A 24,701-nucleotide genomic window follows, 5' to 3' on the forward strand; every position below is an offset into this window, starting at 1 on the left:
TCTCACATCCATACACGACCACTGGAAAAACCATATCTTTGACTAGACAGACCTTTGTTGGCAAACTAATGTCTCTGCTTTTTAATATGCTGTCTAGGTTTGTCATAGCTTTTTTTCCAAGGAGCAAGCGTCTTTTAATTTCATGGCTGCAGTCACCATCTGCAGTGATTTTGGAGCCACCAAAAATAAAGTCTGCCACTCTTTCCACTGTTTCTCCATCTATTTACCATGAAGTGATGGGACTGGATGCCATGATCTTAGTTTTCTGAATGTTGAATTTTAAGCCAACTTTTTCACTCTCATCTTTCACTTTCATCAAGAGGCTCTTAAGTTCTTCTTCGCTTTCTACCATAAGGGTGGTGTCATCTGCAAGTCTGAGGTTACTGATATTTCTCCCAGCAATCTTGATTCCAGCTTGTGCTTCATCCAGCCTGGCATTTTGCGTGATGTACTCGGCATATAAGTTAAATAAGCAGGGTGACAATATACAGCCTTGACATACTCCTTTCCTGATTTGGAACCAGTCTGTTGTTCCATGTCCTTAGTCATTCTAATTTTCTAAAAATAAGGATAATCTGATGCCAACTAAGAGGCCATTCTTTGTGACAAAAATCTATTCATGGTTAGACATTGTGTATAGTTTTCCAATTAATAAACAGGTTTTACTTTAAATTAGCTGCCAAAGCTCATACACAATTTCTTGGAAAAGCACATGGTAAAAGTAGACGTCTCCAGTCCCTGTACAAACCTGCATCTTCTGACAATCTGACCATGATCCCCATTACTGTTAGGAAGTCTTCTTCATTGTTACTGAAGTCCATGAAGATATCAAGGAGCCCTTGGGCCATAACCTGACAGTGGAGATGAGAAAGGGTCTACACAGTTACATGTGCTCACTCCGGCATGTGCTCCGAGCAGGTAATGCAATCAGGGTGCACCTACATCCAGAGGGAGAAAACCCCATCAAGGGATGTCTGAAGGCGGTCATTCAGTATGGGTCCACATCCTCTAGCAAGGGGACCCATATCCTCCAGGCTGGCAGTCTCTGGAGGTCAAAACTGTCCACGTGCACAAAAGAAAACCTTTTTCTCCTTCTCCGACAGATTCTTCAGGCCTAGATAGACTTGGAAAAGAGGTCCCATGACAGTGGGAGGGAATTAGGTGACCAGCACATGCAGAAGGAAAAGGTCCAAAGGGACATCTAATGGCCACCTCAATCTCAAATGGCCTCCCCCGAGTATCAGTACTGCCCCCTGGCTGCCCCTCCCCAGGATGTGACAATCAAAAATGGCTATTGTTGCTGTTGTTCACTCTCTCAGTCATGTCTGACTCTGCAACCCCATGAACTGCAGCACATGAGGCCCCCCTGTCCTTCACCTTCTCCCAGAGTTTGCTCAAACTCATGCCCATTGACTTGGTGATGCCATCCAACCATCTCATCCTCTGCTGTCCCCTTCTCCCTCCTGCCCTCAATCTTTCCCAGCATCAGCATCTAGATATTGTCAAATGCCTATCGGGGGCAAAATCCCACCCTGGTTTGAGAACCACCGTGTTAAAGGATGCTGGCTCTCTATGACGTTGACAACAATCCTATGAATCTAAACTTACTTCATAAGAAGGTTTAAAGACAAAACACAAAGACCAAAAAAGCCGCAATGAGGTAACAATACTCCCTCGAGAAGAACTAAAATTATAATAATAATACCTAGTGCTGGGCAAAGATAGGGACCATAGAAACAGATTTTGTGGGAATACAAAATAGCACAGGTTATTCAGAAAACAATCTGGCAGTTTCTCAAAAAGTTAAATACACACTTATCATTCAACACAGAGATTCCCTCTTAGGTATTTACCCAAATGAAATGAAAACATATGTCCACACAAAGACTTGTATGCCAATGTTCACATTAGCAGCATTCACAATAGTCACAGAATGAAAAAATCTCCATGTTCGTCAAAACACAGAGTATCCATTCGATGGAACACAACTCAGCAAAAAAAAGGAGAGAGCTACTGGGGACAACAAGAAAGAATCTCAAATGCATTCTGCTAAGTGAAAGAAGCCAGACAGAGAAGACTACATACCACGTGATTCCATTTACAGGAAATTCTTAAAAAGGCAAAATCTGGCAAAACCTTAGCATCAAAAATCAGATCAGTGGTTGCTTGGGTCAGCGGTAGTGAGAGAGGGGAGATGGATAGCGGGAACAAACAAGGACACAGGGAGGATGGAAACATTCACCCTTGACCATGGGTGCACACGACGTGAGTGCACACATTTACCCCAAACTCACTGCAGGGGACGCTTTAAGTGAGTGGGTTCTATTGCATGAAAAGTATGCCTTCATAAAGGCATTTTAAACAAAGACACTGATGAGAGAAGTCAATGCAATCAGCAGTGGCTAACGGTGGCCCAGAGGCCATGGGATGCCTGAGAGGAGGGCCTGGACTCCCTGTGAGGTGTCTTTGAGCAAATGGAAAGGAGTCTCTGCCTGCTTCTCTGGGTCCCTGACAGCCTATAAATAATACTTGTCTCTGCTTCATTTCCGGCCATGCACTGGAGAACAGTGGAAGTCAAAAACCCACCAGAATATTCAGAAAAAGATGATGGAAATGTGGAATGCAAAGAGGCAGTCCGGGAGGAAATTTCACCTGAATAGGCCTGTCCAGGGAGAGGTGTACAACACCCCCACAATCCCCCGCCCCCAGGATGCAAGGCCAAGATCTGGCAGCTGGGGCTTTTGGGGAAGCCGAAACAGTCAAGCCCCTGATTACATTCCACTGGACCACATTGATGGCAGCCTCCCCTGGGAAATTAAGCAGCTAAGATCGCCAATCTGCTTGTAGGGCCACCGAATGGATATACAGCAGTGCCTCCAGCCTCAAGTGGTCCCAGGGGCCCTGCCCTCTTAAGGGGAGCCAGGAAAGCAGTAAGAGAGGGCCCTGGAGCAGAGACACAGACCTTGCGGTGAATACAGAATGTGAGTGAGTAAAGACACAAATAGACTGGTGCTCTGGCATCAGCACTTTGGAGAACCTGGCTGCTTGATATTGGAATGACCTAGCAAGGTCACAGTGGATGAGCATAAACCTCAAGACTTCTCACTGCTTGTTGTGCTGATGACCTGAAAGAACACAGGACAATTGTGTGCCTCAGAAAAGTGTGAGGAAGCTTAAATGAAATCTTGAGACTGTGTCCATGAAGTTCAGTCTGGCATTTGGCTTTCGCTGAGCCCTCTAGCAAGTCAGCCATCAATCAGTATTATATAGCAAAGAATTGCAATCAAAGTGCCTATCAGAAGAGGGAAGCTAAAATAAATTAGGATGTGCCTATACACTGGCATACTATACAATCATTATTAAAGGTACCTATAGAAATGCACTGAGTTAGAAAGCTGCCCATGATATATAAAAAGAAAAAACAAGAAAAATAATATAGTACGAACTATATTATTTTCATAACATATAGTATGAACCCATTTATTAACAAAAAAATGTTTATACATCAATGTGCAATGTGTGTGTGTGTGTGTGTGTGTGTGTGTGTGTTAGTCCCTCAGTCTTGTCCAGCTCTTTGTGATCCCATGGAATGTAGCCTACCAGGCTCCTCTGTCCATGGGATTCACCAGACTACAACACATGTACACAAAAACACTCACATACACATACGCTCATTTAGGAAACCTCAGGAAGTCACAGATCCCAAGATCCCTCTCAGTAACTGACAGGACAAGAAAACACAAATAGATAAGGATATATAAGACCTGAATAATCTTTTCAACAAACTTTCCCAGTCGACGTTGATAGGATAACTCTACCTCAAAATACTGCACATTCTTTTCAAGCACATGTGAAGGATTCAACAAGTAAGAGTAGACACTGAACCATAAAACAAGTCTCAACAGTTTTAAAGAAGAGAAATCACACAAAGTTTGTTCTCTGACCACAAAAGACTTACACTCAGAATCAAGTAACAGAAAGATGCCTGAAAAATTCTCAAATATTTCAAAATTAATCAACATACTTCTAAATAATTCATTGGTCAAAGGAGAAATCATTATGGATGTTAAAAATACTTTATACTGAAAGGAAATGAAAATATTATAAGAACTTGAGGACACAATTAATACAATACTTAAGTATTCATAATACTTAATACAGTACTTAATGTAAAATGCAAATGCTATAAAAGAAAGACCATAAAAGCAAAATGTTAAGCATCCCTCAGACGAAGTAAGAAAAAGAATGGCAATTAAATCCCCATCAAAAAAAACAAACAAACTCCAAGGAAGAAAATAATACAGATTAGAGCAAAAATTAGAAAACTAGAAAATAAACATACAACAGAGAAATTCAAAGGCAAAAGTTGATTCTTAAAAACAACTAATAAAATGGATAATCCTCTGGAAAGAATTATCTGGGAGAAGCAAAGAGAAAAGGCAACAAGAGCCAACAACAGGATGGAAAATGGGGCTATACTACAGATTTCGTAGACAATAGAAAGAAAATTACCAATTTCCAACAGACAATGAAATAACAGATCTAAGCAATGATTATTTGTGACCACTAAAATCATTAGAAGAAAGGTTGGTAGGGAATTTTGTAATGAAAGAATCAGACACCTGCGCCCACTGCTCAATATTAACAGCTCTGAGAGTGGGACCCCGTCTCAAGATGTTTTCTAATAAGAAGTACACAAAAAAACATACGAAGTATTGTTTTTTTTAAAAAAAAAAAAAAATTGAAGCAGAATCTAATCAAGTCTCCAGGTTTAATTTTCAGTTTACAGAAAATACAGAAAACAAAGGAACACGTTAAATTACACCATGAGAATAATGATCACAAATCCAGAATGTGAAAAATTCTGCAAGACTAATAATCCCTTCAACAAATAAGTGATGTAGGGGGAAGATGAGAGGGAGAATCAATGAGAGGGTAAAAGAGATTTAATATCAAAAGAAAAAAAAACTAAAAAAAAAAGACTGGAGAGACAACATCTATGTAATGAAATGTGTGGACTTTATTTGGATCAGGATTCAAATCAACCAACCATTAAAAGGCGTTTTGAGACAGTCAGGGGAAATTGGGATGCATTATTGTTAATTTTGTGGACTGCGATAATGATATTGAAGTTAAATTTATGTCTTTAATTGGATAAAATTATATAATATCTTAGATTTGCTTTAAAATACACTGAAAAATTCCAAGGACACAGGAGCCTGGTGGGCCACCATACATGGAATCCCAAGAGTCAGACACTGCATAGTGACTAAACCACTAGCAAAAGAACATAAAAGTTCTACACAAAAATGATCAAATTTTTACAGGAAACCTAAGTAAATGGAAAGCTATAACATGTTTATGGATTGGAAGTCTAAATATTGTACTGTATTGAGGGCAATTCTCCCCAAATCGACATAAAGATTCAATGTGAACCCAATCAAAAGTCTAATAGGTGTTATTTTTGTTTTGCTCTATTAGAAACCGATGAGCTGATTTTGGAATTTATATGGAAATGCAAAGGACCAAGATTAACAAGTTATGTCAAAGAAGAAAGACAAGGTGAGAATTCTTTCTCTATCAAATATAAAGACTTACTACAAATCTATGGTAGTCAAGACGGTATGGTTCTGGTCGCAGGGGAGACAAATGGACCACTGGGAAAGGAGACAGTCAGACAGTCATGAACAGACACTGGAAAATAACAGGTGGCAGCGGGGACAGGAAGTATAAAGTGGTACTGTGACAAGTTAAGACGAACCAAAGAGCTTCTTGAGGAGAGTGAAAAAGCTGGCTTAATACTCAACTTTCAAAAACTAAAGATCATGGCATCTGGTGCCATCACTTCATGGCAAACAGAAGGGGGAAAAGTATAAACAGTGACAGACTTTATTTTCTCGGGCTCCAGAATCACCACAGACGGTGACTGCTGCCATAAAATTAAAAGATGCTACTCATTGGAAGGAAAGCTATAACAAACCTTAAAAGTGTATTAAAAAGCAGAGATATCACTTTGCTGACAAAAGTGTATAGTCAAAGCTATGGTTTTTCCAGTAGTCATGTACAGATATGAGAGGTGGACTGAAAAGAAGTCACAGAACAATTGTTGCTTTCAAATTCTGGTGCTGGAGAAGACTCTTGAGGGTCCCTTGGACTGCAAGGAAATCAAATCAATCAATCCTAAAGGAAATCAACCCTGAGTATTCACTGGAAGGACTGATGCTGAAGCTGAAGCTCCGATACTTTGGCCACCTGATGCAAAGAGCCAACTCATTGGAAAAGACCCTGATGCTGGGAAAGATTTACAAGAAGGGGACGACAGAGGCTGAGATGGTTGTATGGCATCACCAACTCAAAGCACATGAGTTTGAGCAAACTCTGGGAGACGGTGAAGGACAGGGAAGCCTGGAGAGCTATAGTCCATGGGGTCAAAAAAGAGTCAGACACAACTCAGCGACTGAACAACAATAAATTGTGACAATTAGGAAAATGAGACTCTTTCACATTTTTAGACCTAAATGTGAAAGGAAAAAAAAAAAAAAAAAACTAGAGACTTTTAAGCAATATGAAAGAACATGCTTATGATCTTCGGGTAAAGGAAGACATTTTAAGGACACGTCAAAGTGCATTAAGGATAAAAGAAAACAATAAATTTAACTACATTAAAAGGAATAACTTCTGGTCACCAAAAGAACACCATAATGGAAGTCACAGTATGCGAGAGGATGTCTGCCGTACACGACTGAGAGAGGGCTGAAATCCAGAACACACGAAAAACTCCTTTGTCCACTCACTAGACGACAGTACTATATCAAACTTAAATTTTCTAATTTTGATAACTGTACTGGGATTATGTAAGTGAGTGATGAATGTCCTTGTTGGAAAAATGCAGACTGAAGGATTTAAAGGAGAAGCAACACAAAGTGTACAACTTATTCTTACACAGCTGAGAGACAGAAAGGAAAGACAGAGATATGAATCAAATGTGGCCAAGTGTTAACAGATGACAAATCTGGGTAAAAGTTACACAAGAATTCTTTCTACTGTTCGTGAAACTTTCCTAAAAGTGTGAGGTTATCTTTAAAACTTTAAAAATAATCTCCTGGCAAAACAGGAATATAAAGAGACACAAATCAGAAATACAAATTTTCTTATGCTGATGAAAGGCAGCTAATAAAGAAATAAAACAAGATAGGAAAGGAAGAAATAAAACCATCATTTTTCACAAACATCACTGTAATATGTAAAAAACCCAGAGAATCCACAGGAAAGTTCTCAAAGTTAATAAGTGAACTTAGCATAATCAGTGGAGACAAAATCAAAATATAAAAATCAACTCCATTTTCATAGGTCAGCAAGAACTATAACTTCTAAGAAATGATACAATTTACATTAGCATAAAAGATCAAACACCTAGAACTGAATTGAACAAGATATGAAAGATCTCTACAACAGAAAACTATATATTATAGTTTTATAGTTACTTATGTGTATGTATTATACATATGTGTATATACATGTATGTATACACACAAAGAGAAATTAAAGAAAATCTTAAAAAATGGAAGAAATAGAAAACTAAGTATGGTAAAGATGTTAATTCTCTACATATTGATTTACAGATGCAATGCCATGAGATGAAAATTGCAGCACATTTTTTGTTTTGTTTTCTAAAATTGACAAACTGGTACTAAGATACATTTGGAAATGCAAAGGGCCCAGAGCAGTCAGGACAATCTCGTCCTTCCATGAAGGACTTCCTCTACCTGATACCAAGGCTGGGATGACAAAGCTGCAGTGATGAAGACAGCGTGCTCCTGGTGTGAGCACAGATAAACGGCCCAATGCAACTGACGAGGGAGTCCAGAAAGGGACACCTGACGGAAGGCAAAGGGGGCAAGCAGCAGGGCTCAGTGAGCAAAGCACTTTCAATAAAGGGCAGTGGATTAACCGGAGACTCTAGAGGGAAATGAAACTTGGCTCCCTCCTCACATCAGACAGGAACAAGAAGAGCAACTAAAGGTGGACAGTGGATCCGGTGGTGAAAGGGAAACGATAAAATTTCAGGAAGACAGGGTGAGAAAATACGCTAGTGCCTTACACGGGATGTGAAGAGCAGCAACGCTAAAAGAAAAAGCTGTTGAATCATGGACCACATTTCAGTGAAGAGCGGCTCATCAAAGACACAGCTCAGACTACCCTCATTTTCTCATCTGTAAAATTGGGATAATAATTGTGGCAATTGCTGCGAGCCTTCTATCATTTAATAGATGTAAAAGCAGAGAATATAATTTTTTAAAGAGTAGCGGAAGTAAGAAAAGACACTCAGTGAACTAAGTAGGAACCAGTCTTGACAGAACCTGTCCTTCAGGGAAGATACAGGAGGCCCAGGTGGACCCAGAGGACTGTTCCGAGTGAGAGAAGTGGAAGGAAAGGGCTGGTAGGAGGGTGAGAAGGAGGACACAGGAGCTGGGGGACAGAGCTGATGCCAGGAACCTGAGCACACCCTCCTCTCTGAGGTGGGGGCAGTGCTGGCAGATGCAGGTTTGGGCGGACGGTGAACTGACAAGCCATGTCTCAGCTTTCTGATACAACAGTCAGGGTCAGCTGCTGAAGGGAAGAGGCATGGGCTGAGCCCGGGGGAGGGTCCTGCCAGCACCGTGAGGAGGGACAGTGGAGCGTGCAGGACAAGCAGCACAAGGGTCCCAGAAGCCTGGTGCCGTCAGGACACGAGGCAGGTGAGCAGCATGCCCACCGATGCTTCCCCCTTCCTGGTTGTTTAAATCCCATTACATTTCATCACTATCTCCTTTCCTGGCTTACCAGGTGGTCAGTGAGACAGAGACAAGAATAATGGGAAAGCCTAATAACAAGAGTCCCAGCATCCAGGAAACAGCCTATAGCCCTCTTCCTCCACATGCTCCCGTGAGGCTGTCACAGACACGTGCCGCCTGTGGCCACCTAACCATGCGGAGGCTGGGCACAGCTTACCAGTTGAAGATGTGACTGCTGAAAAAGCATACTTTTGCAGACGAGCGAGGGGAGGCAGGTTGTCCTGGCCTGGAATGTCCAAGAAGGCTGTCACCCTCATGTCATTGCAGTTTTTGAGGGCCATAGTCCTCAAATCCATCTGGAGGAGGAGAAGGGGACTGCACTGTAAGTTCGCATGACTGGACGGGTCGCACCTGGGTAAGACGTGGCCACTCGCATGCCTTCTGCTCTCGCGGGTCTTTCCAGCTGAAGCCACTGACAATTCGTGGGGGATGACATGGGCAGGTGTCTAACCCAGAAGAAGGTGGTGAGACCAGAGCCATGGCACAGGGCTGGACGCCACCCTCTGGGCTGCGGGTCTGATGTCAAGTCGCCTGTCACCACCGTGGAGGGGACCCTCCCTGCCATCTGGGATGCAGAGGATGTTCATTCACAAAGTACTCGCCCCTGTGAAAACTGGCCATGGAGCTCTACACAAACATGATGGTTTAAAACAGTCAAAGGAGAAAGAAGTCTGACACCTAAGCAAGAATCTGACAGCAAGTCCACAGCACCATATCTTCTCTCGGTCTGAATGTCCCACCACGCAGCTTCTCCCACCCCGTGACATCGATCCCCATCAAGCAAGCCCTGGCCTGGCAGCCCCCAACCAACCCCCTTTACATGGATGTCAACGGTGCCTCCAGCTCACCCTGGTCAAAAAGGAGCCTATGCATGCATGCTCAGTCACTCAGTTGTGTCTGACTCTTTGCGACCCCATAGACTGTAGCCTGACAGGTTCCTCTGTCCATGGGGATTCTCCAGGCAAGAATACTGAAGTGGGTTGCCATGCCCTCCTCCAGGAGAAGCCCACTGTCACGCTGACTTTTCCTCTTCAAGCCTACTCCCCCTTGTCCCCCCAGCTGAGGGCAGGTACCCCTTCCCTCCAATGCAGCGGGGTGGCTGAGCCCAGGTGCTCTTGAACCAAACGTCCCTGGAACAGAACGAATCCACCAACTACTATGCATCGGCAGTGTGACCAGAGTGACAGCCTGTCTACATTGCCATGTTCTACTATGCAGGGTGGGTGTTACACCCTACCCTGGCCCTGTCCGGATGCTGGAACAAGTGAGTTCATGTGTGTCAAGACGGTGAGACCTGGTCCCTCAGGGTCCAGCGTTGAGCCTGGCCACCAACCTCTACAAACCCATGCTTCCGGGGTGGAAAGGCTTCCTTTCCTTCCCCAGCACAGCAGCAGCTGAGTAAGAAGCATGATTGGAGCAGAAAAGTAGGGGGTTCCTACCCAGAAGACAGAGAAACCATGGTTAATTTAGGCAATAACTGATCAGACTTGTGAACAAGAGATGACAAGTTTGTGCCTAGGTGCTTACTGTTCTTTGAAATATTTTTTTTTTCTTAAAGATTTTTATATGTGGACCATTTCCAAAGTCTTTAATTTGTTATAATACTATTTCTGTAGTCAATCTAATCACACTAGGACCACAGCCTTGTCTAACTCAATGAAACTAAGCCATGCCTGTGGGGCAACCCAAGATGGGCCGGTCATGGTGGAGAGATCTGACAGAATGTGGTCCACTGGAGAAGGGAATGGCAAACCACTTCAGGATTCTTGCCTTGAGAATCCCATGAACAGTATGAAAAGGCAAAATGATAGTATACTGAAAGAGAAACTCCCCAGGTCAGTAGGTGCCCAATATGCTACTGGAGATCAGTGGAGAAATAACTCCAGAAAGAATGAAGGGATGGAGCCAAAGCAAATAGAATACCCAGCGGTAGATGTGACTGGTGATAGAAGCAAGGTCTGATGTTGTAAAGAGCAATATTGCATAGGAACCTGGAATGTCAGGTCCATGAATCAAGGCAAATTGGAAGTGGTCAAACAAGAGATGGCAAGAGTGAAAGTCGACATTCTAGGAATCAGCGAACTAAAATGCACTGGAATGGGTGAATTTAACTCAGATGACCATTATATCTACTACTGTGGGCAGGAATCCCTCAGAAGAAATGGAGTGGCCATCATGGTCAACAAAAGAGTCCGAAATGCAGTACTTGGATGCAATCTCAAAAACGACAGAATGATCTCTGTTCATTTCCAAGGCAAACCATTCAATATCACAGTAATCCAAGTCTATGCCCCAACCAGTAACGCTGAAGAAGCTGAAGTTGAACGGTTCTATGAAGACCTATAAGACCTTTTAGAACTAACACCCAAAAAAGATGTCCGTTTCATTATAGGGGACTGGAATGCAAAAGTAGGAAGTCAAGAAACACCTGGAGTAACAGGCAAATTTAGCCTTGGAATACGGAATGAAGCAGGGCAAAGACTAATAGAGTGTTGCCAAGAAAATGCACTGGTCATAACAAACACCCTCTTCCAACAACACAAGAGAAGACTCTATACATGGACATCACCAGATGGTCAACATCAAAATCAGATTGATTATATTCTTTGCAGCCAAAGATGGAGAAGCTCTATACAGTCAGCAAAAACAAGACCAGGAGCTGACTGTGGCTCAGACCATGAACTCCTTATTGCCAAATTCAGACTGAAATTAAAGAAAGTAGGGAAAACCACTAGACCATTAAGGTATGACCTAAATCAAATCCCTTATGATTATACAGTGGAAGTGAGAAATAGATTTAAGGGACTAGATCTGATAGAGTGCCTGATGAACTATGGAATGAGGTTCGTGACATTGTACAGGAGACAGGGATCAACACCATCCCCATAGAAAAGAAATGCAAAAAAGCAAAACGGCTGTCTGGGGAGGCCTTACAAATAGCTGTGAAAAGAAGAGAATTGAAAAGCAAAGGAGAAAAGGAAAGATATAAACATCTGAATGCAGAGTTCCAAAGAATAACAAGAAGAGAAAAGAAAGCCTTCTTCAGCAATCAATGCAAAGAAATAGAGGAAAACAACAGAATGGGAAAGACTAGGATCTCTTCAAGAAAATCAGAGATACCAAAGGAACATTTCATGCAAAGATGGGCTCAATAAAGGACAGAAATGGTATGGACCTAACAGAAGCAGAAGATATTAAGAAGAGGTGGCAAGAATACACAGAAGAACTGTACAAAAAAGATCTTCATGACCCAGATAATCACGATGGTGTGATCACTGACCTAGAGCCAGACATCCTGGAATGTGAAGTCAAGTGGGCCTTAGAAAGCATCATTACGAACAAAGCTAGTGGAGGTGATGGAATTCCAGTTGAGCTATTTCAAATCCTGAAACATGATGCTGTGCAAGTGCTGCACTCAATATGCCAGCAAATTTGGAAAACACAGCAGTGGCCGCAGGACTGGAAAAGGTCAGTTCTCATTCCAATCCCAAAGAAAGGCAATGCCAAAGAATGCTCAAACTACTGCACAATTGCACTCATCTCACACACTAGTAAAGTAATGCTCAATATTCTCCAAGCCAGGCTTCAGCAATATGTGACCCGTGAACTTCCTGATGTTCAAGCCGGTTTTAGAAAAGGCAGAGGAAACAGAGATCAAATTGCCAACATCAGCTGGATCATGGAAAAAGCAAGAGAGTTCCAGAAAAACATCTATTTCTGCTTTATTGACTATGCCAAAGCCTTTGACTGTGTGGATCACAATCAACTGTGGAAAATTCTGAAAGAGATGGGAATACCAGACCACCTGATCTGCCTCTTGAGAAATTTGTATGCAGGTCAGGAAGCAACAGTTAGAACTGGACATGGAACAACAGACTGGTTCCAAATAGGAAAAGGAGTACGTCAAGGCTGTATATTGTCACCCTGTTTATTTAACTTATATGCAGAGTACATCATGAGAAATGCTGGACTGGAAGAAACACAAGCTGGAATCAAGATTGCCGGGAGAAATATCAATAACCTCAGATATGCAGATGACACACCCTTATGGCAGAAAGTGAAGAGGAACTCAAAAGCCTCTTGATGAAAGTGAAAGTGGAGAGTGAAAAAGTTGGCTTAAAACTCAACATTCAGAAAATGAAGATCATGGCATCTGGTCCCATCACTTCATGGGAAATAGACAGGGAAACAGTGGAAACAGTGTCAGACTTTATTTTTTGGGGCTCCAAAATCACTGCAGATGGTGACTGCAGCCATGAAATTAAAAGACGCTTACTCCTTGGAAGGAAAGTTATGACCAACCTAGATAGCATATTAAAAAGCAGAGACATTACTTTGCCAACAAAGGTCCGTCTAGTCAAGGCTATGGTTTTTCCTGTGGTCATGTATGGATGTGAGAGTTGGACTGTGAAGAAGGCTGAGCACCGAAGAATTGATGCTTTTGAACTGTGGTGTTGGAGAAGACTCTTGAGAGTCCCTTGGACTGCGAGGAGATCCAGCCAGTCCATTCTGAAAGAGATCAGCCCTGGGATTTCTTTGGAAGGAATGATGCTAAAGCTGAAACTCCAGTACTTTGGCCACCTCATGTGAAGAGTTGACTCATTGGAAAAGACTCTGATGCTGGGAGGGATTGGGGGCAAGAGGAGAAGGTGACGACAGAGGGTGAGATGGCTGGATGGCATCACTGACTCGATGGACGTGAGTCTCAGTGAACTCCGGGAGTTGGTGATAGACAGGGAGGCCTGGCATGCTGCGATTTATGGGGTCACAAAGAGTCGGACACAACTGAGCAACTGATCTTATCTGATCTGATCTGATCTTTTTTGACGGGGAGGTACAGGGGATCTTAGCTCCCTTGACCGGGAACCAAACTCACACAACCTGCATAGGCAGGCCAAGTGCTAACCACTGGACCACCAGGGAAGTCCCTCTTTGAAACATTAATCACATTTTTTTCTGAACTAAATCTTTTAGGCTAGTAGTTGCTAAGTCACTTCAGTCGTGTCTGACTCTGTGCAACCCCATAGACGGCAGCCCATCAGGCTCCCCCATCCCCGGGATTCTCCAGGCAAGAACACTGGAGTGGGTTGCCATTTCTTTCTCCAATGCATGAAACTGAAAAGTGAAAGTGAAGTCGCTCAGACATGTCCGACCCTCAGCGACCCCATGGACTGCAGCCTTCCAGGCTCCTTCGTCCGTGGGATTTTCTAGGCAAGAGTACTGGAGTGGGGTGCCATTGCCTTCTCCAAGGCTAGTAGTTAGAGCCTATTAAAAATTCACACTGTGTAACAGTGACCCTGAGCACTCTATTAAAGAATTACAGGTTTGCAGAAATAATGTGTGTGACACCACCAACTATGTCATTTCTCTGCAGGATCCCTGATGGGGAGGACCAGCCCCCCAAACACAGGTGCTTTGCATGAGCTTTTTTCAGTGCATTTCAGGGACCAGGAGAAACATGCCAGCCTGTGTCCCACAGGCGTTTACAGAGCACTGCGGACTCGGCCTGCTGTGGGATTCAAGACACTGAGTTTAAAGCAGAAAGCTTTGGGATCGGATGATGTTCACAGACACACACACTCTTTTCAAACACAACTTTTCATAAGGATTAGGTTTCAAAAGATTCTCTAAGGCCAAATTGTGTACTTAATGGGTTAAGAACTCCTGTTTTAAAAGTAACAGACAATATCTAGGCTTTCTTCAGAAAACTCTATTTATCAGAGAACTAGAGAACCTAGCAATTAGTTCCACAAAAGAATAGTTATTAGAGAATATTAATGATTCTACTATACTAACTATATAAAACTACACAAATTATATGCAGCAGTAAAAGCCATAAGCCACAAAATATCAGATAATAACTAAATTTTATTGGTTACTTCCTGTAAGCCAGGAACTGTGCTAAGAGCTTTCTGTACAGCAGGAGTTCACTGAACACTGACAATACTATATTAGTTTTGTTAAGGGAACTGAAGCTCGGCAAGGCTAAAAAAGTTGCCAAAGGTCACACAGGTAGAGAGTGACAGAGTCAGAATTTGAACTCAGTCAGACCCTAGACACTGCACTGTGTTGTACTACCAGAGAGGAAACCAAAATTTTAATTTTAATTTTCAAAGAAGACCCCCCGCTCCTCCCTATTTGGGATTCAGCCACTGAGGCCTTCCCTTAGTTCTTCAAATGCACCAAAGGCTTCATCTCAATGATTTTGTCCCACCGCCTGAGGAACTATTGCTTCTTAATCCCTACACCCTACCCAAGACTGGGCTGCTGCTGCTGCTGCTGCTAAGTCGCTTCAGTCGTGTCCGACTCTGTGCGACCCCGTAGACGGCAGCCCACCGGGCTTCCCCGTCCCTGGGATTCTCCAGGCAAGAACACTGGAGTGGGTTGCCATTTCCTTCTCCAATGCATGAAACTAAAAAGTGAAAGTGAAGTCGCTCAGTCGTGTCCGACCCTCAGCGACCCCATGGACTGCAGCCTACCAGGCTCCTCCGTCCATGGGATTTTCCAAGCAAGGGTACCTCAGCCTCTAGGGGAAGGCCAATCTCCTGCAGCAGCCCCTCCTGGAGCTGCAGCTCTCCTGTTCTGACCCCTCATCCCAAGAAAGCTGCTGGCACCAGGTTCTGTGACTGCGTGTGTTCATCCTCCAGGTGCTCCGCCCGCTCCATGAAGGGGCTGTCACCCCAGCACCCAGTGTGGGACCTGACAACTAACAGGCGCTGAATAAAAAGTACTGACATGAAGAAACACCAAAAGAAACTTGAATGAAAACAAATATTAAAAAAAAGAAAAAAGAACGTTATAATATGGAATCATAAAGAAGCACGAAGGGACCTTAGAACATGCCTTGATAAATTCCCTCATTTAAGATTCAGGGCCCCCATTGCCAGCAGCAAAAACTGGGATTCTTAGAACCTAAATGTTTTGCATTCCAGCCCAGTGTTATTTCAAGAGATGAGCAGAAAAACCTACAGAGATGAAGGCTGACAGAACAACAAAGCCAAAGAGAAGGGTCACGGCTTCTGAGGCGACTGAAGCAAGGAAAGAAAAGACTGCTTCCAGCAGGAAGGTAAAAAGACCTGCCAGGTTAACACGAGCAGAAAGCAGGGGGTGGGGGGAATCAATGAAAGCAAAATTTTCAGGTGCTGGACAACAAGCAGCCCAGTTCCAGGATACCTCAGAGAAGATCTCTCTCTCCTTGTTTGTGCCCAGGGGGGCAGCGGCTGACCGCTTAGAGGGTTCCCAGCCACCCAGCAGGAAGTGCGAGGAGGCAGGGGAAGGGAGGAAGCCGCAGAGGCCCCCTGGACGATAACTATTTGTGCGTTGCTAGGAAACAACTGCTCAGCAGAAGCTGACACCCTACAGTCAACATTTAAGACCTACACATAGGTAGGTCTAAGGCAGTAGACTTCTGGGGATAAAAGAGATGGGTGGTGAATTTGAAGCCAAGCCCCCTGAAGACAGCTGTGGAAAGAGGATACAGTTAAGGTGGGAGCAAGGTAAAGGACAGTCACTCCTGAGAAATCAAAACCACAGCCTCGCATGACCCATGGGAGCAGAGACCAGACCGACCTGGCCTAAAGAGCATAGGAGCCTCTCTCACTGAGCAATTGGGAGGCTCACTGTCCAGAATTATTCCAACTCCAAGCATGTCTGCAGAAGCACCCAAGCTGTTCTAAAGAGACTTTCACAATCCAGTAAGCATGTGCCTTCATCACACGATTCTTGCTGAAGGTAAATATGCAATAAAAAAAAAAAAAATCTTCAAACTACCACCCAGAGGAAGAGAGAGCAGATACAACGAATGAGAACTTGCACCCCAAGATGAGAAATATGAGGAAAAAAAAATCTGAAATAGACTATCAAAATAATTATGCATAGAATGAACAGGATTTTAAAGTAGATATCATAATGAAAAAAGAGGAGAGCGAGGGGTGGGAGGAGCAGGCACGTTTGAAAAAGAACCAAGTGGAGATGAAAAATAGAGACAATTTAATTAAAAATTCAGTAGCTGGCTTAAATAGCAGTTTAGACACAGCTCAAGAGAGAGTTAGTGAGCTGGAAGATTGAGCTGACAAATCACCCAGAACTCTGCACAGAGAACTAAAGACTTGGAAATCTGGGACAGCAATTAGGGCACATGAAGAATGGAATGCTCAGGTCTGAGATAAGCCCAAGAGGAATTCCAGGAAGGATTAGTGAAAACAGGGAGAGGTAACAGTCAAAGAGATAATGGCTAACAACATTCCAGAATTGGGGGGGCGGAGGGGGTCGGGGAGGGTGGGTAAAGGGAATATTCAATTAGAAGAACTATAGATCCTGAACTGAATGATTAATAACAAATCCTTACTTAGAAGCCATGTAGAACACCAATGGCCAAGAAAGCCATCTGAAGAAAACAGAGGAAAAAATTAAAGATTAAATCCTGGGCCTCTCACTTAATAGACATCAGAGGCATAACGTATGCTCAATAGGAGAATGAGTCAAAATACCTGATCTGAAACCCAGCTCTGCCTCTTAGAAGGTCCATACTCCAAACAAACAGCTCCCCTGTCTGATGCACAGTTTCTCACTCTAATAAAATGGATGCCCACCAGCGATGAGTGTTGCAGTGCAGATTAAAAGACGGTAGTGGAGAGCTCCAGTTACAGAGCATACGACACACACACACACTTTGAAAATGTCAGCTGCTACTATTATTACTAAATTACTGCACACACTATATTACTGATATTGTTTATGCTTCTACCTCTACAGTTTAGGGCAACCACAGCCACCAGAAAGTATGTGTGTGTGGTGGGAGTTGGGGGTGGGGAGAACCAGAAAGGAAAACATCGTAAAGGGGAAGCCCTCGCATTAAACTCTGGCTTGGCCCCTAAACCATGCATTTGTGTGGAAAGCTTCAGCACAGCTAAGACTAAGGGAATCACACTGAGATTGGGGGTACTCTCCATTACTGGAGAGACAATGGGAACAGGTGGACCCGTCGATCTGAATGCCTAATGAAATAAAACAAAACAAAGAAATCAACACTCTTTGGAGGCATACAGCAGAATCCAGGGACTTTTTCACAGTATAGGCTATTCACTATACCCAGGGTACAATCCAAAGTTACTCGATAAACAAAGAAAACATAAACTAGCTAAAAGAGAAAAAAGTCAAAGCAGATTGAAAGGATCCAAATGTTGGAATTACAGACAAAGATTTTAAAACAACTATTATAAAATGCTTATGGATGTAAAAGAAAATATGCCTTTAAGGATGTCCCTGGTGGTCCAGTGGTCAAGATTCGGGCTTCCAATGCAGCAGAACCAGGTTCAATCCCTGGTCAGGGAGCTAGATTTCACATGCCACAACTAAAGAATGAGCCCTCGTCCAACCACTAACACCTGAAGCAGCCAAATAAACACAATTTTTTAAAAAATGAGAAGAAAATATGCCCATAATGACTGAAAAAGCAATAAATCTCAGCAAAGAAATGTCTACTATAAAAAGACACCAAATAAAAGTCTAAAATTGAAACAGTATCTCAAATTCAAAAATTTACTGAGCAGACCTAACAGGATAAAGATGACTAAATAACGTCCAAGAATTCCCCAAATTCAATGAAATAAATAAGGACATAAATTCAAGGATCTCAGCAACATCAAGAAGATAAATACACTTGGCCCCTGAACACGTCGGGGTTAATCCGAATAGAACGTAAGAGTCTGTCCTCCAAATGGGAGGTTCCTCTGCATCCACAGATTCAACCAGCCACAGACCACGGAGCCCTGAAGTATTTACTACTGAGAAAAACCTACCTATAAGTGCACCTGCATAGTTCCAATCCAAGTTCTTCGAGGGTCAATTGTACTCAGAAAACTACAACTAGACACATCACAGTCAAAATGCTGATAACCAAAGAGAATCTAGAAAGCAGCCAAGAAAAAACAAAAAATGGCATACAAGGAGTAATGGTCGGGGTGTCTCCTGACTCCTCAACCAGAAACAGTGGAGGGAGAAGACCATGGAAGTAAACCGTTGAGGCACCAAAAGAGAAAACATCAATCCAGAATTCAACATCCAGTGACACATCCTTCAGGGAGGAAGATGAAACAAAGACACCATCAGACAAGAAACAGAAAAAAGCACACACACTAAGAATTTATTTAATACATCCTCTTAAACATTGCCAGCTAACGCAGACTACAAGAAACACTTGATGAAGTTCTGTAGGCTGAAAAAGAACGGGATCACCTGGAAACTTTACCTTCAGAAGGAATCTAGAGCGCTGGAAATGGTATATATATGGGTAGAAGTTTTAAAAACTATTCTTCTGCCTAATTTCTTCAAAATATACATGATGGTTTAAAAGCAATACAAACCAAACATTATAACTTGGTATCATAGAATTTACAATTTACACAATGCTATCTTTTAAATGGATAACCAAGAAGGCCCTATTGTACAGCACAGGGAACTCTGCTTAATGTTATATGGCAGCCTGGATGGGAGAGGAGTTTGCGAGAGAATGGATATATGCATATGTATGGCGGAGTCCCTTTGCTGTCCAGTTGAAACTATCACAACACTGTTAGTCGGCTATACTCCAATATAAAACAAAAAGCTTTTTTTAAAAAAAGAAAGAGAAATAAAGAGATTATCAGGCCAAAAAAAAAAAAAAAAAAGACTGTGCCTTAATGCAGGGGGTGCAGGTTCAATCCCTGGTCAGGAAACTAGGATCCCACATGTCCCACGATATGGCAAAAACCAATTTAAAAAAAAAAAAGAAAGAAAGAAAGCTTCCTTTCACACTGGTATGTCTTGAACTGGCTCATCTTCCTTTCGAATACAGACCAGATCTCACACTCAGATCTTTACCAGACAACTGTGTCTATCTAGAATTTTATCATGTCATTTTACTTCTGTCTTATTCCCTGATGGTTCAGTTGGTATAGAATCTACCCACAGTGCAGGAGATGCAGGGTTGATCTCTGGGTAGGAAAGATCCCCTGGAGAAGGAAAAAGCAACCCACTCCAGTATTCTTGCCTGGAAAATCCCATGGACAGAGGACTGGCAGGCTACAGTCCATGGGGTCACAAAGTGTAGGACTCACACAAGTTTCTCAATATGTTTTTAAACAAAAGAAATTAGTTGATATAAAGACAATTACAGGTGGTATACAGATAAAGCAGAAATAAGAAAAGTGGTACATAAATGACCGACTCCTGAAAATTACTGGATTTGTGTAATCCAGGGAAAATATTCCCACTAATAGGATCACATTCATATGCAAACAATAGTGTCTTTTATTCCAAATTCCAAATGTAGGTGAACATTTTCCTTTGTCTGGATCAACGTCCTGGCCCTTTCCAAAATCCTACTTGAAACCAGATCAATGAGAGTATTACTATTTACTTGTAAATAATGTATTACAATTGTTTAACTACTCCATAAAAGCAGCAGAGTTTACTGAAAAGAACATGCAAGGCCGATGTGGAACAACTTCCCATAAAGGGAATGAAAATAGCCAGCAGGTTCAGGGTCAACTCTGATGGCATTCTGACCAGACACTGGGATTAATAACTTCTTCCTATGACATTTTAGGGCTTCCCTGGTGGCTCAGAGGGTAAAGAATCTGCCTACAATGCAGGAAACCTGGGTTTGATCCCTGGGTTGGGAAGATGCCCTGGAGAAGGGAATGGCTACCCACTCCGGTATTCTGGCCTGGGGAATTCCATGGACAGAGGAGCCTGGTGGGCTACAGTGCTGCTGCTGCTGCTAAGTCACCCCAGTCATGTCCTACTCTGTGCGACCCGATAGACAGCAGCCCACCAGGCTCCCCCGTCCCTGGGATTCTCCAGGCAAGAACACTGGAGTGGGTTGCCATTTCCTTCTCCAATGCATAAAAGTGAAAAGTGAAAGTGAGGTCACTCAGTCGTGTGCGACTCTTTGCGACCCCAGTCACTATGACATTTTAATTTTTTTTTTTAATTAAGTCTTCAAAGACAAACAAAATCAATCAACAGCTGATGAACTATGTAATAACAGCAGGGTTTCTTAGCCCCGGCAGGAGTGGCGTGGTCAGTCTTGGTTGTGGGGCTGATCCGTATGTCACAGGACACCCCGCAGCTTTCCTGGCCTCAACTCACAGGTGGCCAGGAGCACCCTGTCCCCACTCTGAAAATAAGAACGTCTCCAGACATTGCCACGGGTCCCTAGTCGAGAACCACTGTGAAAAAGAAAGACGTGGCAGGTGTCGTTACCTGGGCAGCCCCTGGTTGAGTGGATGGTCCCATAAGGGAAGGGGCCTCAGGTCAGCAGGAATGCCCCCTTGGCCCTCCTTGGCCTCTCAGACCTCACCTCCCACTACTCCTGCCCCCACCCCCCACCCACCCTGTCCTCCAACCACGCAGCTCCTCACTGTTCCCCCAGGACTCTGGTCACTTCCCTGGTGTGGGGCGGTCATTACACAACCCGGGGCTTCCCTCTGCCCAGAGGTCTGCTTCCCAAGGTATCCTCTTTGATAACGTCCTTCTTCTCAGTTAAATCTCTGCTTCCTTATCTTCTCACTGAGGTCCACCCTGACCACCTGATTTTGAAACGGCATGCCTCCCGCCTATGCTCCACCCTACCCTGATCCACTTCTCTCTTTTTTCAGGGACTGGATCACCTTCTGACACGGAGAACATTCCCCTCCTGCATCTAGTGCTTATGGTGGGTCCACCCCCGCACCCCCATCGCTGCACCCAGGGCAAAAATCTGTCACTGACTCTTCCATATGCCTGGCACACAGCTGGCAATCAGTAGAAGCTGCTGAATGAACGAATGCATACATGGTAAAGAACTGTCGAGCTAGCCTGCTGTGCCTTCCTGACAGTGCCAGTAACACACAAAATGGCTCCTGCTCTCAGAAAGAATTTTCTAGGATGTACATTTCTAGCCACTGCCCATGGAGCAAACTGTCTGGCAACTGTTCACAGGAATAAGGAGTAAAGGTCTAATGGACACGGTGACACCAGGAGCAGCTGATTATTCTGAAGCCCCACGAGTCCAGGTCACCCAGAAACATCGGGAATCTCAAGCATTCAAGCTAGAAATGAAATATGAAGTCGGGTATGAATTTGTTCAAATTTTTTCATTATACTTTCTCACATTCGAAAAAAAAAAAAAAAAGTTACCTACCCCATTCATGAAAGCTTAAAATAGTATGGAAAAGCAAAGACTTCTTAAGAAAATAGTCTCTAATACCTTCAGGGCTTCTTGGTCCCATGTAAAACATTTAAAAAACAATACTGATCATGACTGGCTTCATTTGCAATCTATGCAATGACTTTCAAGCAGCAGCTGCTAAGTTTGTGCCACGGGTTAGATTCATTGGCAAGTCTACACAGGACCACATTGACTCCTTGGGCTCTGATTCCTGGTGGCTCAGACGGAAAAGAGTCTGCCTGCAGTGCAGGAGACGCAGGTTCAATCCCTGGGTCAGGAAGATCCTCTGGAGGGAATGGCAACCCACTCCAGTATTCCTGACTGCAGAATCCCATGGACAGAGGAGCCTGGTGGGCTACACTCCATGGGGGGGTTACACGGAGTTGGACACGACTGAGCGGCTAACACCTTCACTGATTTCTTACCAAAAATGACGAATAATGACAAAGGCTGAAGAGCTAAGAAGTGCTCTTTGCCTTGTAGGGGTGAGGGCCCCCTCCCACCACACCTTCTGCTCAGCACCCTGTCCACCACTGCACATCTCCATGTCCACATAGTTCCTGAACTATAGGGTCCATGTTCCCATGACTCTGGTGCATATCAGCCAGTAGCGGTGGTGGCTACCTGCCCTCCAGTGGAATGGTCCAAGTTTAAAAACCCAGCTGACCAACCAAGAGATATAATGCTCATGCAACCAAAGCCAAAGTGGTTATGAAGCAGTAGTCTTAAGCTCACACAACCAAAGATGAGGTTGGCTCCTCTTCAGTGAGGTCCTGGTCAGTTTACAAATTATAATAGCACTATTACCCTTTGACCCTGATGCTAGGTGACTAAGTAGAAATAACAAACAAACTCTATTCTCATTAACTATATTTCTGGAAGTTATAAACCTGGGGGGTGGGGTGGGAAAAGGGGTTTATAGCCTCTTCTATACTAACTGGTTACTCAAGGGTTACTACCAAAAATAATGCACCCTGTCAGTATACTCATCTTTTAAAACAGGCTGGGGCAAAGAATACACTGGATGAGGCTGCTCTGGCCAAAACACACAGTGGACATCTGCGTGCACGTCAGGGATTCTCATAAGACACCAATCTGTCTTAAAACAGGCTGAGTATGAACTAACACGTCAAATATAATGTTAGGTGGATGTGATGTATAGGTTCAAAGTACGTTAGATACAAGCTAACAAAAAGAGGGAAAGAAAAGAAATGTTACACATCATTTTCCATCAAGAAAAGGATTAGAGGATCTAGTACAAAAAAACAGGTGTGTTCACAGCACACTCATTGCAACCACCCTCTGTTCTATCCACCGTGGTTGACTTCAGAAGATGACAGTAAACCATAATTCAACAGAGTACTGGAGATTCAGAGATGACAAAGGCATGGTCCCCAGGCTCGAGGCCCCCCAGGGAACAAAGACCTTCCCACACATAACAACACACAATCCCCCTGTGACAAGAGCCATGGAGTTCAGGTATAAACAAAGCAGGGAGGAGACTGGTTCTGCTTACAGAAGGAGGTGAAAGGAGGTGTTTCCCTAGGACAGAAGGGTATTTGAGTTGGACTTTGAAGATTGAGTAGGAGTCCACCACAGAGGAAGAGAGAGGGGATCTGGGAAAGGGAAAGAGACCATTCTGGATGAAGGGAAGAGCACAGCAGGGGAAAAAGAAAGGCTGTTGCTGCCTCGGAGTGGCTCGGGAAGCCAGAGACTTCCCACGAAGCCACCAAGCCCTGGCTGAGCATCCACCCCAGAACTGGTTGGAAGCAGAAAGGTGAGAAAAAATAAACACAGTAAAACATGCCCAGAGAGATACGTTTATTGGCCCAGACATGAACAGGGGTAGAAATGGAGGCAGGATATTAGAGCATGACTACCCCAGTAAGTGTTTTCATTAAGCGTTCCTTCTCCAGACATGCCCGGAATTTAGGGTTCTCCAAGTGCCATCTTGTCACTATTACTCAGTAAGACAGGCCACCCTGGGCCAGCCCAATTAGCCACCCAATCTCAATTTTCCACTCTTTAACACAGCACTCAGGGACGCTGGTTGAGAGAAGATGACAGATGGGCACCCATCTGTGTCCGTTTCAAAATGTGAGAAGACTGGTTGATGACAGCCGACAAGGAGTCTAGCCTTATTTGCAAAATGTGCACTTAAAAAAAAAGGGGGAGAGAGTGAGAAAACTGTATTAATGTAGAACTTACATAATTGATAATTCTTGCGCTTCTCATTAGCCACTCTTCAATGAACAATAACTAAGTCTCTGCAAGGCCTTAAATGATTTGGGGGGAGATGAGAGTAAACCATCCATTAATGTATTATTTAAAGTGGCTTCATCCTTCTTGCTAACAGGCTTATAAATACTAATGCGAATTCTTAAATTGGGACTATTTCTAAAAGCTAGACCAGACAAACCCAACCCATCTGAAAAAGAAAGAGCATTCTTGATTCTTCACTGGCTTTGGGGGAGAGGGGAGAAGGACCGACCCCTGAACGCTGCAGGTCCTTGTTGACTTAACTAAATTTCAATAGCAAGTTGCTCAGGCAAACCTTCTCTGTATAAATGCCATTCTCTAACAAGACCCACACAGATTTATTAGCTCCTGTATGAGCGGATCCGTCTGATGCATAATATTCTCTTATCACAAATCTTGGAGGGCTACTGATGGTC

The 24,701-nt window shown here is 43.4% G+C and overlaps 1 long non-coding RNA gene across 14 annotated transcripts in view; it reads right to left on the reverse strand.

Annotated features, from left to right (window-relative positions):
- Window positions 1-24,701, reverse strand: part of LOC102391382 — a 74,157-nt gene that overhangs the window by 40,438 nt on the left and 9,018 nt on the right. Inside the window, exon 2 of one of the 14 annotated variants that reach the window (XR_006639961.1) lies at window positions 749-851. The exons of 12 other annotated variants lie outside the window; for them this stretch is intronic. This is a non-coding gene — a long non-coding RNA (uncharacterized LOC102391382). Of the gene's footprint in view, window positions 1-748; window positions 852-8,991; window positions 9,131-24,701 lie in introns of all 14 variants that reach the window. One more of the 14 variants, XR_006639962.1, reaches the window with a different exon arrangement.

This window comes from Bubalus bubalis, chromosome 14 (genome assembly GCF_019923935.1).
Source record: "Bubalus bubalis isolate 160015118507 breed Murrah chromosome 14, NDDB_SH_1, whole genome shotgun sequence".
In the NCBI taxonomy this organism is placed as follows: domain Eukaryota; kingdom Metazoa; phylum Chordata; class Mammalia; order Artiodactyla; family Bovidae; genus Bubalus; species Bubalus bubalis.